This window comes from Rhinopithecus roxellana, chromosome 6 (genome assembly GCF_007565055.1).
Source record: "Rhinopithecus roxellana isolate Shanxi Qingling chromosome 6, ASM756505v1, whole genome shotgun sequence".
In the NCBI taxonomy this organism is placed as follows: Eukaryota; Metazoa; Chordata; class Mammalia; order Primates; family Cercopithecidae; genus Rhinopithecus; species Rhinopithecus roxellana.
The window spans coordinates 47,265,102-47,284,099 of NC_044554.1; the positions used below are offsets into that span (position 1 = coordinate 47,265,102).

Here is an 18,998-nt window from a genome sequence, read left to right on the forward strand (position 1 = left end):
GCGGGCAAATCACGAGGTCACGAGTTAGAGACCAGCCTCACCAACACGGTGAAACCCTGTCCCTACTAAAAAGACATACAAAAACATTAGCTGGGCGTGGTGGCGGGCACCTGTAGTCCCAACTACTTGGGAGGCTGAGGCAGAAGAATCCCTTGTACCCAGGAGGCGGAGGTTGCAGTGAGCCGAGATTGCGCCACTGCACTCCAGCCTGGGTGACAGAATGAGACTCCATCTCAAAAAAAAAAAAAAAAATTAGCTGGGCGTGGTGGCGGTCACCTGTAATTTCAGCTACTCAGGAGGCCGAGGCGGGAGAATCACTTGAACCCAGGAGGCGGAGGTTAGTCAGCTGAGATCATGCCATTGCACTCCAGCCTGGGCGACGGAGTGAGACTCCGTCTCAAAAAAAAAAAAAAAAAAAATATATATATATATATATATAACAATAAATAACGACAACAGGCCAGGCAAAGTGGCTCTCGCCTGTCGTCTCTGGAGGCTGAGGCGAGAGGATGGCTTGAGCCCAAGAGTTGGAGACTGCGGTGGGCTGTGAGTGAGGTTTTAACACTGTACTCCAATCCGGGCCACAGAATAAAGACCTGGACTCAAAATATAAATAATAACAACCATAACCAGCCATGGCACCGATTCTCTAAAAGCTGGCATGCACCAGGCACGGTGCAGGTGATTTCAAACCCTCCCAGCAACGCCCTCAGGTAGGTGGCTGCAAAGCCAGCCCCCAGCGGAGGGATTCCGTGTGTACCCTAGAGCCATCTCCTTTAAGTCCCTATGTTGCAGACACTGTTTACAGGTGGCACGGGTAAGTTATGTGGCTTTGCAGGAGATACGGGCTCCCAGATGGCCCCGGTCCAGCCTGTGGGAGCTCACAAGCCCAAGTCCAGCCTGTGGGTTGCCAGTGCCCCCCGGCTCCCCAACAAAGGGCCTGTATACAAGGGCTCAGTGACCGCCCAAGTCCTTCTGATCAAGGCCTGGCCTGTGGACAGTGTGAGGCGCGCCGGGCCCGGGTCTTCCCGGAGTCGGGTTGCTTGGGAATGCAGCCCAAAGCGGGTGGTAAACTCCATCTAAGGCTAAATACCGGCACGAGACCAATAGTCAACAAGTACCATAAGGGATCCCAGAATATCCAACCCAGCTTCTTTGGGGTACATGTGGGGAAACTGAGGCAGAGAAGGGCAGGGCCTCCACCTTGGGCCCCCGAGACAGGAGTGGACAGAGCAGCAGGGGGTGCCCTCTGACCACATGCCCTGTCACTACCGCCCCATGTCCGGCCCCCAACACTCCAGTCCAGCTAGGCCCAGCCCCCTCACCGGACTCCAGCGCCAAGCCCTTGGGCCCCAGGGCCTCGGTGGCCAGTCAGTCCATCCATGCGGCCCAAGCCGGGGCAGCAGGGCCTCTGAGCCCTGCCGAGCCCCGGGCTTCCGCCTTGCTGTGGCAGGCGGATGGGTAGAAAGCTCCGGAAGCCAGCAGCCAGGGTTTGCGCAAGAGCTTACATCAGCCGCCAGCTCTTCCTGCCCCAGGCTGCACGGAAGCCTAGCGGCCCAGGCCGGCCCCTGCCTGGGCTTGTGAAACCCGCCCAGCAGCACCCAGGCCCGGATGCCAGCCAACGGCTCCTGCCAGCCACAGGGCTCAACGGCACCTAAAGCCCCTCCTCCCAGGCTGGACGGGGCAGCCGGGAACCCCCAGCATCCCCAGCAAGTCAGTGCCGTTCTCAGGGCCTCAGTTTGCAACTCTGTAAAATGGACACACGATCCCTACTCAGCTAGGGCAATGAGGCCAGCACCCGCCCATCCCCCGCCCCCACCTCTCTCTCCAGAACAGACAAACTTCTCCCTGGTCACATCCCCGTGCCTGCCCGCTTTCCTGCCTGGCCCCTCAGGCACGAGCTCCCAGGCCTCCTAGAACCCTCCCCCTTCGCTCTCACCTCGGGCCTCCCTAGGCCCCAGAGAAGCCCCCAACAGCCACACGACCCAAGCAGGCCCCAAGTAACACTGTGACCACCCACGGCCCCTCAGAAACAGATCTGCCAGCCTCCTTGCGTATTTCATGCCTCTGTCTTCCCAAGAGTTCCCTCCCTGAGAGCGGGGACTATCTGCCTTACTTCCTGCCATATCACAGTGGCTGGAACCTGCCACCTGTGACCTGCCACCCAGGACATACTTCTATTTGGGATTACCGGATTGCTAACTGTTGTTTCTTTTTTTAGAGACAGGGTCTCACTCTGTTCACCCAGGCTGCAGTGCAGTGGCTCGATCACAGCTCACTGCAGCCTCCAACTCCTGAGCTCAATCAATCCTCTAGCCTCAGCCTCCTGGGTAGCAGGGCCCACAGGCACATCATCAGGCCCAACTAATTTTTGTTTCCTTTTTTTTTTTTTGAGATGGAGTTTCACTCTTGTTGCCCAGGGTGGAGTTGCCCAATGGCGCGATCTCGGCTCACCACAACCTCCGCCTCCCAGGTTCAAGCAATTCTCCTGCCTCAGCCTCCCAAGTACCTGGGATTACAGGTATACACCACCACGCCCGGCTAATTTTGTATTTTTAATAGAGATGGGGTTTCTCCATGTTGGTCAAGCTGGTCTTGAACTCCCAACCTCAGGTGATCCAACTGCCTCATCCTCCCAAAGTGCTGGGATTACAGGCATGAGCCACTGTGCCTGGCCACCCAGCTAATTTTTTTCTTTTTATTTTTTTCAGAGATGGGGTCTTGCTATGTTGCCCAGGCTGGTCTCAAACTCCAGGCCTCAAGCAATCCTCCTGCCTTGGCCTCCCAAAGTGCTGGAATTACAGGCATGAGCCACCATGCCCGGCCTTTTTTTTTTTAAAGACAGGGTCTCTCTCTCTTCACCCACACTGTAGTGCAGTGGCTCAATCATGGCTCACTACAGCCTCCAACTCCTGAGCTCAGTCAATCCTCTAGCCTCAGCCTCCCGGATAGCAGGGCCCATAGGCACACACCACCACACCCAACTAATTTTTTTCTTTTTCGCAGAGATGGGATCTTGCTGTGTTGCCCAGGCTGGTCTCAAACTCCCGGCCTCAAGCAATCCTCCTGCCCTGGCCTCTCAAAGTGCTGGGATTACAGGCGTGAGCCACCACGCCCGGCCATAAATGAGATTTCCAGTGTTTCCAGGGCCAAAGCAAAGAAATTCACATTAGGACGAGGAGAGGGTCAAGGCATCCCGCAACCCACAAGAGAGGCTCTAAAATAAACTCTAGGGAAGCACAGGCCATCCTGCCTTGTCTCCTTGTATCTCTACACTACACCCCAACCCCCCACAGTGCCCCCCTGCCCCACCCACTGCTCACACCCACACCCAAGGACCGAGCAGTTGCCATCCCCCCGTTTCACCAAGAAGGGTGCAGGCCGCAGGCTGTCAGGGCGCACTCAGAGTTAGGCCCAGAGCTCACTGGCCTCTCCAAAGACTTGGTTGGAATCCCTCACGCCAACCTGCGGTATGGGGGTCTCCCTGCGTCCCGCCCTAGGCTGAGCTCAAGACCTGGCTCCCCAAATCAAATAACTGGCTGCCGCCTGCTCACCCCGGTAATTATCTCACCCGACACCTTAGAAGCTAAGACCAATGACTGTCAAAACCTAAAACACAAAGCTGGGCACAGTGGTTCACACCTATAATCCCAGCACTTTGGGAGGCCGAGGTGGGCGGATCACTTGAGGCCAGGAGTTCAGCCTGTCAGATGTGGTAAAACCCAGTCTCTACTAATAATACAAAAACTAGCTGGGCGTGGTGGCACACACCTGTAATCCCAGCTACTCGGGAGGCTGAGGCAAGGGAATTGCTTGAACCCAGGAGGTGGAGGCTGCAGTGAGCCGAGATCACGCCACTGAACTCCAGCCTGGGCGACAGTGCGACACTGTGTCTCAAAAAAAAAAAAAAAAAAAAAAAAAAAACCTAAAACACACAGCTGGGCACAATGGCTCACACCTATAATCCCAGCACTTTGGGAGGCCAAGGCGGGTGGATTACTTGAGGTCAGGAGTTCCAGACCAGCCTGGCCAATATGGTGAAACCCCCCCATCTCTATTACAAATACAAAAATTGGCTGGACGTGGTAGCAGGCGCCTGTAGACCCAGCTACCTGGGGAGCTGAGGTGGTGCGATCATGACTCACTGCAGCCTCAACCTCCCAGGCTCAAGCAATCGCCCCACCTTTGCCTCCTGAGTAGCTGGGACTACAGGCGTGCACCACCATGTACAGCTACTTTTTACTTTTTTTCATAGAGTCAAGATCTCATTATGTTGCCCAGTCTGGGATCTAGAACTCCTGGACTCAAGCGATCCTCCCACCTTGGCCTCCCAAAGTGCTGGGATGACAGACCTGAGCCACTGTGTCTAGTCTATGATTGTTATTATTTATGGTTACAAACCCTGGAGCTCAGAGAGGCTAAGCACCTACTACAACGTCAGAGTCCGTGACTGCTTCTAGCGAAATGCCATTTGCCCTTGCTTAAAATAAAAATTCAGGGCTGGGAGTGGTGGCTCATACCTGTAATCACAGCACTTTGGGAGGCAGAGGCAGGCGGATCACCTGAGGTCAGGGGTTCTAGACCAGCCTGACCAACATGATGAAACCCCATCTCTACTTAAAATACAAAAATTAGCCAGGTATGGTGGCGTGTCCCTATAGTCCCAGCTACTCAGGAGGCTGAGGCAGGCGAATCACTTGAACCTAGGAGGTGGAGGGTACAGTGAGCCGAGATCACGCCACTGCACTCCAGTCTGGGCGACAGAGTGAGACTCTCTCTCTCAAATAAATATTCAATTTTGAAACCACAGATAGGTGATGATTACACAGGATGAGTACACCAAATACCACTGAAGGGTGCAGTTTCAAATGGTTAATTGTATACTATGTGAATTTCACCTCCATGAAAAAAAAAATGCAAGCTCTAGCCCGGTGTTGCGGCTCACACCTTTAATCTCAGCACTACCTGAGGCCAAGGTGGGCAGATCACTTGAGCCCAGGAGTTCAAGACCAGCCTGGGCTGATAAAGACTCTTATCTCTACGAAAAAAAAAATACAGAAAAATTAACCGGGTGTGGTGGTGCACGCCTGTAACCCAGCTATTCTGGAAGCTGAGGTGGGAGGATCGCTTGAACACAGAAGGCTGAGGCTGCAGTGAGCTGAGATCGCATGCAGCCTGGGAGACAGAACAAGACCCTGTCTCAAAAAATATATATATTAAAAATTAAAACTAAGGCCAGGTGCAGTGGCTCACGCCTGTAATCCCAACACTTTGGGAGACCGAGTGATCCACCCACCATGCCTGGCCCAGCAATGCAATCTTCCCTTTGCAACCGCAGAGTTGGTGGGGACCCTTCCAGAAACTGTATGGTGGGCACCTGAAGTCCTCCCTGGTTCGAGTCACGGCGGGAGTTTGCATGTGATCATGGTGACGATGACATCAGTTCCTTGCACAGCAAAGAATGGGAAGGCTTTGTCACTGTCAATGGGCTGGTCCAGAGTAGCTCCAGCCCACCTCTGCACCCCGCCCTGAATCAGGTCCTCCCTCCAGATACAGGGAAGACCCTGCACACTCCCACCTGTCTATACCCTAACTCCCTCACTCCCTTCTCTTATAGCTCAGCCTTCCCTAACTGCCTTTTTAACGTTGCAATTTACCCCACCACGCCCTTTCCTGAAATGTTTTTCTCCAATGCCTATCACCTGTTATCACAGGTGTTAGTTCCTTATTGTCTCTGCCCACTTAAGACAGTAAGTTTTTCTTTGAAAGGGTGTCTGCTGCCTGTTGAAAGGAAAGCACCCAGACAGTAAACAATTGGGCATTGCTCTGTACCAATAAAACTTTCTTTATAAAAACAGGACGTGGGCCACATTTGGCCAGACTGCTCACTCCAGCATTACTAGGAGTGCTACAAGTTATTTTCTATTCCCAGTCCTATGCTGCACATAGGAGGTACTCAAGTCGTATTTATGGTAGGAGCTGGGCACTGTGATTCACGTCTATAATCTCAACACTTTGGAAGGCCAAAGTGGGAGGATAACCGGGAGTTTAAGAGGAGCCTGGGCAACAGAGCAAGACCCCATCCCAAAAAAATTTATTTTAGGACAGGTGCAGTGGCTCGTGCCTGTAATTCCAGCACTTTGGGAGGCCAAGGCAGGCAGATCACTTGAGGTCAGGAGTTTGAGACCAGCCTGGGCAACACAGTGAAACTCCATCTCTACAAAAATTAAAAACTAGCCATGCATGGCGGTGTGGGCCTATAATCCCAGCTACTCAGGAGGCTGAGGTGGGAGGATGGCTTGAGCCCGGGAGGCGGAGGTCACAATAAGCCGAGATCGTGCCACCACACTCCAGCCTGTGACAGAACAAGACCCTGTCTCAAAAGGATGAAAAAAAAAAAAAATCAGAATATTTATGCCACCAGGCGTGGTGGCTCACGCCTGTAATCCCAGCACTTTGGAAGGCCGATGTGGACGGATCACCTGGAGGTCGGAGAGTTTGAGACCAGCCTGGCCAACATGGTGAAACCCCGTCTCTACTAAAAATATAAAAACTAGCCGGGCGTGGTGGTGGACGCCTGTAATCCCAGCTACTTGGGAGGCTAAGGCAGGAGAATTGCTTGAACCCAGGAGATGGAAGTTGCAGTGAGCCAACACAGTGCAACTGCACTCCAGCCTTGGCAACAGTGAGACTCAGTCTCAAAAAAAAAAAAAAAAAAAAAAAAAACCACAAAAAAAAAAAAAAAGAAAATAATATTTATGGTGTGGAATGGGGCGAGGTCCTGATTAGCTGGAGGGAGCCCAGGCATTCCCTGCAGGTTTCTCTGGGACCTGCTTCTCTACCCTGTGCTCCCCACTCCTGTCAACTGGGAGAGGGACTGATGTCCCCTTCTACAGATAAGGAGACTGAGGCTCTGACTCCCAAACCTACACTTCTCCACTCAGCCACACCCAGACAGAGCAGAAGCATTCATCAGGCATAGGCAGCACATTTTCAATCCCAAACAGCCCTTCATAATCAAACACATAACATTTAATCTTCACTTTTTTTTTTGAGACGGGGTTTCGCTCTTGTTGCCCAGGCTGGAGTGCAATGGCGTGATCTCAGCTCATCGCAACCTTCACCTCCTGGGTTCAAGCAATTCTCCTGCCTCAGCCTCCTGAGTAGCTGGGATTAAAGGCATGTACCACCAGGCCCAACTAAATTTGTATTTTTAGTAGAGACAGGGGTTTCTCCACGTTGTCAGGCTGGTCTCAAACTCTCGACCTCAGATGATCCGCCCGCCTCAGCCTCCCAAACCACCTCGCCTGGTTTATCTTCATTTTTAAAAACATCTTGGCCAGGCGCGGTGGCTCACACCTGTAATCCCAGCACTTTGGGAGGCCGAGGTGGGTGAATCACGAGGTCAGGAGTTCAAGAGCAGCCTGACCAATATGATGAAACCCTGTCTCTACTAAAAATACAAAAAATTAGCTGGGCATAATGGCAGGCGCCTGTAATCCCAGCTACTCGGGAAGCTGAGGCAGGAGAATCGGTTGAACCCAGGAAGTAGAGGTTGCAATGAGTCGAGATCATGCCACTGCACTCCAGCCCTGCTGACAGACTGAGACTCTGTCTTAAAAAAAAAAAAAAAAAACATCTTGACCTCTCATAACAATTGCATCCCAGACTGCGCAGTATGGTGGCTCACATCTATTAATCCTAGGACTTTGGGAGGCCGAAGCAGGAGGATCGTTTGAGGCCAGGAGTTCAAGACCAGCCTGGGCAACCTAGGAAGAACCCCCCCATTTATACAAAAAAACTTTAAACATTAGCCAGGCTTAGTGGTGCACACCTGTAGTCCCAGCTACTCAGGAGGATCATTTGAGCCCAGGAATTAGAAGCGTTGAGCTATGATTGTGCCACTGCACTCCAGCCTGGGCAACAGAGACAGACCCTGTCTGTTTAAAAAAAAAAAAAAAAAAACCTGCATCCCTTAAGATGTGAACAGACGATGAGAGCATCTTCACAGACTTAAACCAGAATTGTCACATTATTCTGGCCCCAAGCACTGACAGGTGACGTAGGTGTTTCCAAGATAGCAGCTAAAAATCCTGCAAGGACCCTCTAGATAGAATGACCTTCAAACTGCCACGGATCCCAAGATCCAGAGAATTCTGTAATATCTAAGCCAAAGAATGGGTTATCACTCTGGCTGTATAAAGATTCTCAGAATGCTGTAACAATCCCAGGTAAGGCCGGGTGCAGTGGCCCATGCCTATAATCCCAGCACTTTGGGAGGCCAAGGTGGTTGGATCACGAGGTCAAGCGTTCAAGGCCAGCCTGGCCAACGTGGTAAAACCCCATCTCTACTAAGAATACAAAAATTAGCTGGGTGTGGTGGCAGGCGCCTGTAATCCCAGCTACTTAGGAGGCTGAGGCAGGAGAATTGCTTGAACCTAGGAGGCGGAGGTTGCAGTGAGCCGAGGTTGTGCCACTGCACTCCAACCTGGGTGACAGAGCAAGACTCTGGCTTGAGAAAAAAAAAAAATCCCAGGCAATTTGAAAAAGAGAACCTGTCAATGGCCAAACTCCATCGAAATTTCAACGCCATTAGCATTACAAAGAAGTTTTAAAACAGTGATGTCATTTCCATTCCATCAAATCAGCACATTTTTGCTTCTAGTTGTGGAGGGCGCTGGGTGGTTATAGCTGCCCGGGAAGGATGACAACTGAGCCAATTCATCTCCAGCTTTTCGAAAACAAATCCGCAAGGCTTACCGAGGACTGCAGGGGCCCAGACCCACTTCTGGGGATCCCTCCTAAGGAAACAGGCAGACCTACCTACTGGGATGTTCGCTGCAACCAAAATGATCTGCAGATTCCACGTAATCCCCATCAAAACCCCAGCAGCGCATGCACACTTGTGTGTAAAATGAAACGGTGTCTCGAAAAAGTATACAGAAACGGCGGGGCACGGCGGCTTAGGCCGGTAATCCTAGCACTTTGGGAGGCCGAGGCAGGCAGATTGAGCTCAGGAGTTCACGATCAGCCTGGACAACACGGTGAAACTCCATCTCTACTAAAATACAAAAAAAAAAAAAATTAGCTGGGTGTGATGACATGCACCTGTAGTCCCAGCTATTTGGGAGGCTGAGGCAGGAGAATTGCTTGAACCTGGAAGGCGGAGGTTGCACTGAGCCGAGATTGTGCCACTGCACTCCAGCCTGGGCAACAGAGTGAGACTTTGTCTCAAAAAAAATAGTATACAGAAATTAGGCCGAGCACAGTAGCTCACACTCATAATCCCAGCATTTTGGGAAGTTGAGGCAGGAGGATCACTTGAGCTCAGGAGTTCAAGACCAGACTGGACAACATGGCAAAACCCCGTCTCTACTAAAAATACAAAAGTTAGCCAGGGCCAGGCACTGCGGCTCACATATGTAATCCCAATACTTTGGGAGGCTGAGGTGGGTGGATCACTTGAGGTTAGGAGTTTGAAACCAGCCTGGCCAACATGGTAAAATGCTGTCTTTACTAAAAATACAAAAATTAGCCAAGTGTGGTGGTGCACGCCTGTAATCCCAGCTACTCAGGAGGCTGAGGCAGGAGAATCCCTTGAACTTGGGAGACAGAGGTTGCAGTAAGCCGAGATTGTGCCACTGCACTCCAGCCTAGGCAAAGAGCAAGACTCTGTCTCAAAAATAAAAATAAAAAGTATACAGAAATCAGGCCAGGCACAGTGGCTCCTGCCCGTAATCTCAACATTTTGAGAAGCCAAGGCAGGAGCATCACCTGAGCTCAGGAGTTTGAGACCAGTCTCGGCAACATCATGAGACCTTGTTTCTATTTTAAAAAACAGAAAAGTATGTAGACGCTGAAATCCAGAACTCGAACATATATTTGTATACCCATGTTCACAGCATCACTATTCACAATAGTCAAAGGGTGGAAATTCCAAACCCACGTGTCCATCCATGAATCGATAAACAAAATGGGGTCCATCCAGCCAGTGGAATATTATTCAGCTCTAAAAAGGAAGGACAATCCAATACATTCTACAACATGGATGTACCTTGAGGACAAGAAGCTGAGTGAAATAAGCCAGACCTAAACAACAAATACTAGGGCCAGGCGCGGTGGCTCACGCCTGTAATCCCAGCACTTTGGGAGGCCAAGGCGGGCAAATCACTTTAAGTCAGGAGTTGGAAACCAGCCTGACCAACATGGTGAAATCCCATCTACAAAAAATACAAAAAATAGCCCATTGTGGTGGCGGGCACCTGTAATCCCAGCTACTCGGGAGGCTGAGGTGAGAGGATCGCTTGAACCCAAGAGGCGGAGGTTGCGGTGAGCCGAGATCGCGCCACTGCACTCCAGCCTGGGTAATAAGTGAGATTCTGTCTCAAAAAAAAATTTTTTTTTTTAATTTTTCAAAAAATAAATACTGTGTGTCATTCCACTTTTGAGGTACCTACAGTACTCACATCCGTAGACACAGAAAGTAGAGGCCGGGCACGGTGGCTCACGCCTGTAATCCCTGCACTTTGGGAGGCAGAAGCAGGCGGATCGCCTGAAGTCAGGAGTTCGAGACCAGCCTGGCCAAGAGGGTGAAACCCCATCTCTACTAAAACTACAAAAATTAGCTGGGTGTGGTGGCAGGTGCCTGTAATTGAAGCCACTCAGGAGGCTGAGGCAGGAGAGTTACTCGAACCCAGGAGGCGGAGGTTGTAGTGAGCCGAGATCGTACCACTGCACTCCCTGGACGACAGAGCGAGACTCTGTCTCGGGGGGGGGGGAAGAAAAAGAAAAGAAAAATTAACCAAAAAGCAAAAAAAAAAAAAAAAAAAAAAAAAAAAAAAAAAAAAAAAAACAAATTCCTATCAACACCCCCATCTCCCTGCCAGTCCCCAGTGTTCCTGCAGGGAGCTAGGGCCTTGACCCCCTCACCTCCCGCTGTGGGACCTGGGGTGGGCATCTCACACTCTGAACGTAAAATGGCAGGGTTCTGTGTCCCGGCCTCGCAGGGACGTCTGCGGCACCCCACCTCCCCTCAGGTGACAGAGCTTGAGACTGGGGTGGTGGGATAGGGGCTCACCCTGCACGTCCTTGGCACTGCGGCTGGGCCATCGGACCCGTGGCCACTGCCGCCATCCTGGAGCTCCCATCGGCGCAGAAAAGAGGCAGGTGAGAGTCCGAGGCTGCAGTCTCCTCCAAGCTATGCTGGGACCAGGACCAGGACCAAGACTGCAGTAGCCACCAGCCCGGATCAACCTGCTTCGACCCTGCCCCACCAGGAGGGCCTGGGGGATGGCCCCAGGGAGAAGGGAGGCCCACCCCAGCCTCCTCACCCCATCCTGCCCCTCCCAGCCTCCTCACCCCATCCTGCCCCTCCTACACCTCCAGCCTCCACTCCAGCGGAAAGCCATCTCTGACCTCCCCACCAGGTGAGCAGAGTTCCAAAAAATATCCATCAAGCTGGGCCCCCAGTTACTCCCCACCTGGGACCACAGCACGAGCCCGCAATTCTGGCTCAATCCCAGTCCCTCCCCAATCCTCAAATATGGGCAGGGACTTTGTCTTGCTCCAATCAGGTACCCAGCCCACAAAATAAGTGCTCGAATTTAAATAAAGGGAATCCCAAAGGCGGCCAAGGAGAGGTCAAGGCCTCAGGCCAGCCAATGATATGCAAATACGTCCATCTCAGCCTTGCCCCTAGGGCTCCACACTTTGTCAATTCTCAAGCAATCACAAAGGATTTCCCCAGTGATTGGTTTCCCCCCTACGGAGACTCCACCTCCCAGGGTGGAAAAAGAGGTAGGGGTGGAGGACTTTCTAGGAACTGCTCCGGCAAAAGCTAGAAGACATCAGATGCCTCTTAGCAGAGACAGAAGAACCAGGTCTCCCAGAGAAAGTAGCAAGAGGAGGAGTGTGGGCCTACAAGAGACTGCACGGTGTTTGATCTTTACAAATCCTTTCCCAAACACCAGAACCTCACAAAAATGACAGTAATACAGTTTCAAAAGGAATGAAAGTGGCCGGGCGCAGCAGGGGCAGATCACGAGGTTAGGAGATCGAGACCATTCTGGCCAACATGGTGAAACGCAATCTCTACTAAAATAAAAAAAAATTAGCTGGGCGTGGTGTGCGCGCCTAACCCGGGAGGCGGAGGCTGCAGTGAGCTGAGATCGGCACCACTGCACTCCAGCCTGGCGACGACAGAACAAGACTTCTGTCTTTAAAAAAAAAAAAAAAAAAAAAAAAGGAACGAAAGCGAAACAGGAGAGAAGTGGAAAGGAAAAAGGAAACATCCCCCTGGCCAGGAGCATAGCTTACGCCTGTAATCCCAGCACTTTGGGAGCCCATGGCGGGTGATCACCGGAGGTCAGGAGTTCGAGACCAGCCTGGCCAACATGATGAAACCCCGTCTCAGGGCCGGGCGCGGTGGCTCAAGCCTGTAATCCCAGCATTTTGGGAGGCCGAGATGGGCAGATCACGAGGTCAGGAGATCGAGACCATCCTGGCTAATACGGTGAAACCCTGTCTCTACTAAAAAATACAAAAAACTAGCCAGGCGAGGTGGCGGGCGCCTGTAGTCCCAGCTACTCGGGAGACTGAGGCGGGAGAATGGTGTAAATCCGGGAGGCGGAGCTTGCAGTGAGCTCAGATCTGGCCACTGCACTCCAGCCTGGGCGACAGAGCGAGACTCCGTCTCAAAAAAAAAAAAAAAAAAAAAAAAAAAACAAGAAACCCCGTCTCTACTAAAAATATAAAAATTAGCCAGGTGTGGCGGCGCATGCCTGTAATCCCAGCTACTCAGGAGGCTGAGGCAGGAGAATTGCTTGAACCCAGGAGGCGTAGGTTGCAGTGAGCCGGGATCATGCCACTGCACTCCAGCCTGAGTGACAATGAGACTCCGTCTCAAAAAAAAAAAAAAAAACCATTTGGAAGCAAGAAAGCAGAGCGACAGAAGATGTGCAGCTTGGCATGGTGGTGAGTGGGGAAATGAAACACTTAAGCTTGGAGCAATCAGGAAACCAGCAATTCTGGAGACTGAACCCAGAGATCCTTAATACCTACAGGTACTTTACAAAGCCAGGGTTCACAGAAAAGCTGACGACAAGAGAGTTGGTTTCACCACAGAAGCACTGATCCCTCTGTTTACTAGGGAAAGATGGAACATTGAGGGTATGCATTCTCAGGACTAGAGTGTGGACCAAACGAAAAACAGGAATCGGAGTGCGAATCGTCAACCTTAATATGCACACTCAGCTGTTGGGACAGGAACAGCCTGGCTTCAACGTCAACAGGCAAGAAACCGGTGAATTCTTGCCTGTGAGATTTACAAGGTCAACAAAGAAAGATCTTTTTACAGAGCACATTCAAGAAGCTCCTCAGTGGCCAACAAGCCCTACCCTTACATCTGAATCCCATCTGCTTTTTCTTAAGGGGGCAACTGAGAATGATCATTGGCAGGTGCCCGCGGGAAGTCTCCAAGGTGAAAGAGAAAAGAGAAAAAAGACTCAGAAAACAAAGACAACGCATGAAAGAAGAAAAGGGGCCGGGCGCAGTGGCTCAAGCCTGTAATCCCAGCACTTTGGGAGACCGAGTCGGGCGGATCATAAGGTCAGGAGATCGAGACCATCCGGCTAACACGGTGAAACCCCGTCTCTACTAAAAAAAAAATACAAAGAAACTAGCCGAGCGCGGTGGCGGGCGCCTGTAGTCCCAGCTACTCGGGAGGCTGAGGCAGGAGAATGGCATGAACCCGGGAGGCGGAGCTTGCAGTGAGCTGAGATCGCGCCACTGCACTCCAGCCTGGGCCACAGAGCGAGACTCCGTCTCAAAAAAAAAGAAAGAAGAAAATGCCAGGGGAAAAAAAAATACAATTAATATCATGTATCCATGAAACAAGAATAGGATGCTATTTTTAAAAAAAAAAGAGCACCCAGGTTATAAGAGCTCTTGGGACAGAAAAATGATAGCTCAAATTTAAAAATTAAATTCTACAAAAATTGGTGTGCGCCAGGCGTGGTGGTCCCAGGAGGCTGAGGCAGGAGGATCGTTTGAGCCCCAGTCGTTTGAGTTCGAGGTTGCAGTGAGCGCAGTGATTGCACCACCGAACTCCAGCCCTGGTAACAGAGGGAGACCCTGTCTCAAAAAAAAAAAAAAAAAAAAAAAAAAAAATTGAAAGGTTAGAAGATACCATTAAGAAAATATTAAGAAAATCTCCCAGAAAGAAGAAACTGCAAGACATAGAAAACACAAAAGGCAGCCAGGCGTGGCGGCTCATGCCTGTAATCCCAGCACTTTGGATCACAAGGTCAGGAGATCGAGACCATCCTGGCTAACACGGTGAAACTCCATCTCTACTAAAAAATACAAAAAAAAAAAAAAATTAGCCAGGCATGGTGGCGGGGGCCTGTAATCCCAGCTACTTGGGAGGGTGAGGCAGAAGAATGGCATGAACCTGGGAGGCAGAGCTTGCAGTGAGCCGAGATCTCTCCACTGCACTCCAGCCTGGGTGACAGAGCAAGACTCTGTCTCAAAATAAATAAATAAATAAATAAAATAAAAAATAAATAATTCAATAATCAAACCAGGTGCAGTGGCTCACGCCTGTAATCCCAGCACTTTGGGAGGCTGAAGTGGGCGGATCAGTTGTGGCCAGGAGTTTGAGACCAGCCTGGCCAACATGGCAAAACCCCATCTCTACTAAAAATAAAAAAATTAGCCAAGCACGGTGGCACGCGCCTGAAATCCCAGGTACTTGGGAGGCTGAGGAACGAGAATCACTTGAACCCAAGAGGCGGAGGTTGCAATGAGCCGAGATCATGCCACTGTACTCCAGCCTGGACAACAGAGCAAGACTCTTTCTCAAAAAAAAAAACAAAAAGAAAATTCAATGATTACCCCAGGAGACCCAGGATACCTAACTAATAGGAATACTAGAGAGAAGAGCAAAAATACTGGGAAGGAAATTTAAAAATAAAAATAATACAAAAAATTTCACACTGAAAGACTTGAGTTTCCAGTTTGCTACGGTCTATACGGCACCCAAGACAGTAAATGCAAAAAGACCCCATAACAAAACACATCAACATGAAATTTCAGAACAGTGATGAAGAATAACAATAACTGCGGCCAGGCGGAGTGGCTCATGCCTGGAGTCTCAGCACTCTGGGAGACCGAGGTGGGTGAATCACCTGAGGCCAGAAGTTCAAAACCAGCCTGGCCAACATGGTAAAACCCCATCTTCACTAAAAATACAAAAATTAGTCGGGTGTGGTGGTATAAGCCTATAATTCCAGCTACTTGGGAGGCTGAGACAGGAGAATCGCTTGAACCCGGGAGACGGAGGTTGCAGTGAGCTGAGAACTCGCCACTGCAATCCAGTCTGGACAACAGAGTGTGACTACATCTCAAAAAACAATAATAATAATAATAAAAGAAGAAGAAGAGAAGGGAAAAGAAAGAAGGCTGGGCATGGTGGCTCACACCTGTAATCCCAGCACTTTGGGAGGCCGAGGCAGGTGGATCACTTGAGGTCAAGAGTTTGAGACCAGCCTGGTCAACATGGTGAAACCCCACCTCCATTAAAAAAAATACAGAATTAGCTGGGCGTGGTGGTACATGCCTGTAATCCCAGCTACTTGCTACTTGGGAGGCTGAGGCAGGAGAATCGCTTGAACCCAGGAGGCAAAGGTTGCAATGAGCTGAGATCATGCCACTGCACTCCAGCTTGGGCTACAGAGTGAGATGCCATCTCAAAAAAAAAAAAAAGAAAGAAAGAAAGAAAAGGAAAGAAAGGGGGTGGGGGGAGGTTCATACACAAAGATCAGGACTCAAAATGGCATCATATTCCTGAAAAGTAACAGTGGAATATGGAAGGTGATGTTGCAATTCTTTCGGAATCCTAGAGGGAAGGCCGGATGCAGTGACTCACACCTGTAATCCCAGCTACTCAGGAGGCTGAGGCGGGAGAATCGCTTGAACCCGGGAGGCGGAGTTTGCAGTGAGCCGAGATCACGCCATTGCACTCCTGCCTCGGTGACAGAGCAAGACTTCATCAAAAAAGAAAAACAAAATTCCTAGAGGGAAAGGGAAAGTATTTCCCAAATAGCACTCAAGTGTGAAGGTAGAACAAAAGCATTTTTCAGGCATACTAGGCCCCAAAAACATTTCCGTACCCTTTCACAGAAAGTCACTGCAGGATGTGCTCTACAGAAAGGAGGCAGTAAAACAGGAAACGGGAAGGCAAGGGAATCAGACACACAGCAGAGAGGCAAAGGGAGTTTGAAGAACAATGGCTCTACAGCACACCCAAGAACCGGGCCAACCAGACTAGAGAAGGAAGATGGATGGAAAATTCCAGGAAGGAAATCTCCAAGAAAACAAAGCAGCTCATCCAGTAGATACGACAAATGAAAAAAAATGTATCAAGGGACCAGAAGGCTGGCTGGGCGAGGTAACTCACACCTATAATCTCAGCACTTGGGGAAGTCCAGGCAAGAGGATTATTTGAGCTCAGGAGTTCAAGACCAACCTGGGCAACATAGCGAGAGACCCCATCTCTACAAAAATGTAACAGTTAGCCAGGTGTGGTGGAATGCACCTGTAGTCCTAGCTACTCAGGAGGCATTGAAGTGGAAGGCTCATTTGAGCCCAGGAGGTTGAGGCTGCAGAGTCACGAGAATGCCATGGCACTCCAGCCTGGGCAACAGAGCGAGACCCAGGCTCTTAAAAAAAAGAGAGAGAGAAACTGGAAGCCAAATATTCTAATAAATTCCAAATGAAAAAAAAAAAAAGACAGTAACTCCAGAAAATAAAGAAATGAATTTTCAGCCAGGCATGGTGGTTCACATCTGTAATCCCAGCATTTTGGGAGGCCAAGGTGGGTGGACCATCTGAGGTCACAAGTTTGAGACCAGCCTGGCCAACATGGTTAAACTCCATCTCTACTAAAAATACAAAATTTAGCCGGGAGTGGTGGCAGGCGCCTGTAATCTTGGCTACTCGGGAGACTGAGGCAGGAGAATCGCTTGAACACGGGAGGCGGAGGTTGCAGTGGGCTGAGATTGCGCCACTGTACACTGTCCCCAAAAAAATAAAATAAAATAAAAATAAAAAAATAACAAAGACAAACCTCACAACCACCAAATGAATTCATTCACTCTAATGAACCCATTTTATAGATGAAAAAATTGAGGTTTAGAAAGTCATCACATGCCCTTTAACTGGGGGAGCAACATCCACACCTCAGCTTGGAGGCCCTCCTTCCTCTAGATGAAGCAATGTTCTATCTGGTGATTACAAGGAGCTTCCCGGGACCCCCAAAAGGCTCAGCAATGTGTCAAATGGTTGGTGAGGATGTGGGAAGTCAGGGTTTCCCCCCAGGCTGAGGGTCCACCACTTTCCTTATTGCCTGAAGAAACCTCACATGCAATGCTGAGTACACTGGTGGCCTGGGAGAGGTGACAAGGAACTTGAATGGCTCCCACCTAGTGGCCTAGACTTCCTCCCAAGGCACATGCCAGGCCTCTGCGGGCAGCAGATGTGGTAAGGACCCTGGCCCTGACTGACCACTGACAAGGGCTCTCAGCAGGCCCTGGGGAGGCCCGAGACCTGTGCTGAGAACAGCTCTAGCCTGTCCCCTAAAAAGCTGGGCTGGGATGCCTGAAAAGCCGGGGCAAGGGTCTGGATGGAGGACAAGGCTACAGCACATGACAGGATGCGAGGAGTCGGGCCAGACCACAGACTGGTTCACGATGGGGAGCCAAGAGCAGCCCCCGCCGGCCACATCCAAACCAAGAATAACCAGTCCCCAGCCTCTCCTCAAATCTGCCCCTCCCCATCCCTCCACAAGCGGCTCGGACCCAAGCCATTCAGTTCCCCTTCCTCCTTCCCTCCTCTCCCCATCCATCTTACTTGCCCAACCTCCAAAGGGCACAGAACCCTGGCCACCTCCAGCCTCCCTCCCTGGTCACCAATACCTCCTAATTATCTCCCGCTTCTCTCCTCGTCTAACCAGACTGTCTCTGGCTAGCAACCCAGCCTCATTTCTTTTGTTTGAGACAGGGTCTCACTCTGTTGCCCAGGCTGGAGTGCACTGGTGCAATCACAACTCACAGCAGCCTCGGTCTCTGGAGCTCAAGCAATCCTCCCATCTCAGACTCCCAAGTAGCTGGGACTTACAGGCATTCACCACCATGCCTGACTAATTTTTTAAACATTTTGTAAAGACAAGGTCTTGCTATGTTGCCCAGACTTCTTTCCTACTCCTGGCCTGAAGCAATCCACCCGCCTAGGCCTCCCAAAATGGTGGGATTACAGCCATGAGCCACCATGCCCAGCCCCTAGTGTTGTTTTTAAATGCTTATTTTGAAATAATTTCCAATTCAGAAAAAAGTTTGAAATAGTACAAGGAGGCCGGGCACAGCGGCTCATGCCTGTAATCCCAGCACTTTGGGAGGCCGACAAGGGCGGATCACGAGGTCAGGAGATCGAGACCATTCTGGCTAATGCGGTGAAACCCCGTCTCTACTAAAAAACACACACAAAAAAACTAGCAGGGTGATGTGTCGGGCGCCTGTAGTCCCAGCTACTCCGGAGGCTGAGGCAGGAGAATAGCGTAAACCTGGGAGGCGGAGCCTGCAGCCAGCTGAGATCCGGCCACTGCACCCTAGCCTGGGCGACAGAGCGAGAAACTGTCTCAAAAAAAAAAAAAAAAGAAATAGTACAACGAATTGCCCTATGACCTTCACCAGATCCAACAACTGTCTGCTCTCTCACTGTCTTATTTTTTCATTGTCTTTGAGATGGAGTCTCATCCTGTCTCCCAGGCTAGAGTGCAGTGGAACGATCTCGGCTCACTGCAACCTCCTGGGTTCAAGCAATATTCCTGCCTCAGCCTCCCAAGTAGCTGGGATTACAGGTGCCCTCCACCACACCCAGCTAATTTTTGTATTTTTAGTGGAGATGGGGTTTCGCCACGTTGGCCAGGCTGGTCTTGAACTCCT

The 18,998-nt window shown here is 50.6% G+C and overlaps 2 protein-coding genes across 8 annotated transcripts in view; one reads left to right on the forward strand and one right to left on the reverse strand.

Moving 5' to 3' along the window:
- Positions 1–18,998, forward strand: part of LOC104667537 (protein PMS2CL-like) — a 1,213,215-nt gene that overhangs the window by 375,815 nt on the left and 818,402 nt on the right. The gene's annotated exons all lie outside the window — the stretch shown is intronic.
- The window catches only part of TNRC18 (trinucleotide repeat containing 18), a 123,132-nt gene that overhangs the window by 94,474 nt on the left and 9,660 nt on the right, over positions 1–18,998 (reverse strand). The window contains exon 1 of one of the 7 annotated variants that reach the window (XM_030932179.1): positions 1,326–1,469. The exons of the other annotated variants lie outside the window; for them this stretch is intronic. The gene's annotated coding sequence lies outside the window, so the exon portion shown is untranslated. Of the gene's footprint in view, positions 1–1,325; positions 1,470–18,998 lie in introns of those variants that run through there. 7 annotated transcript variants of the gene reach the window in all.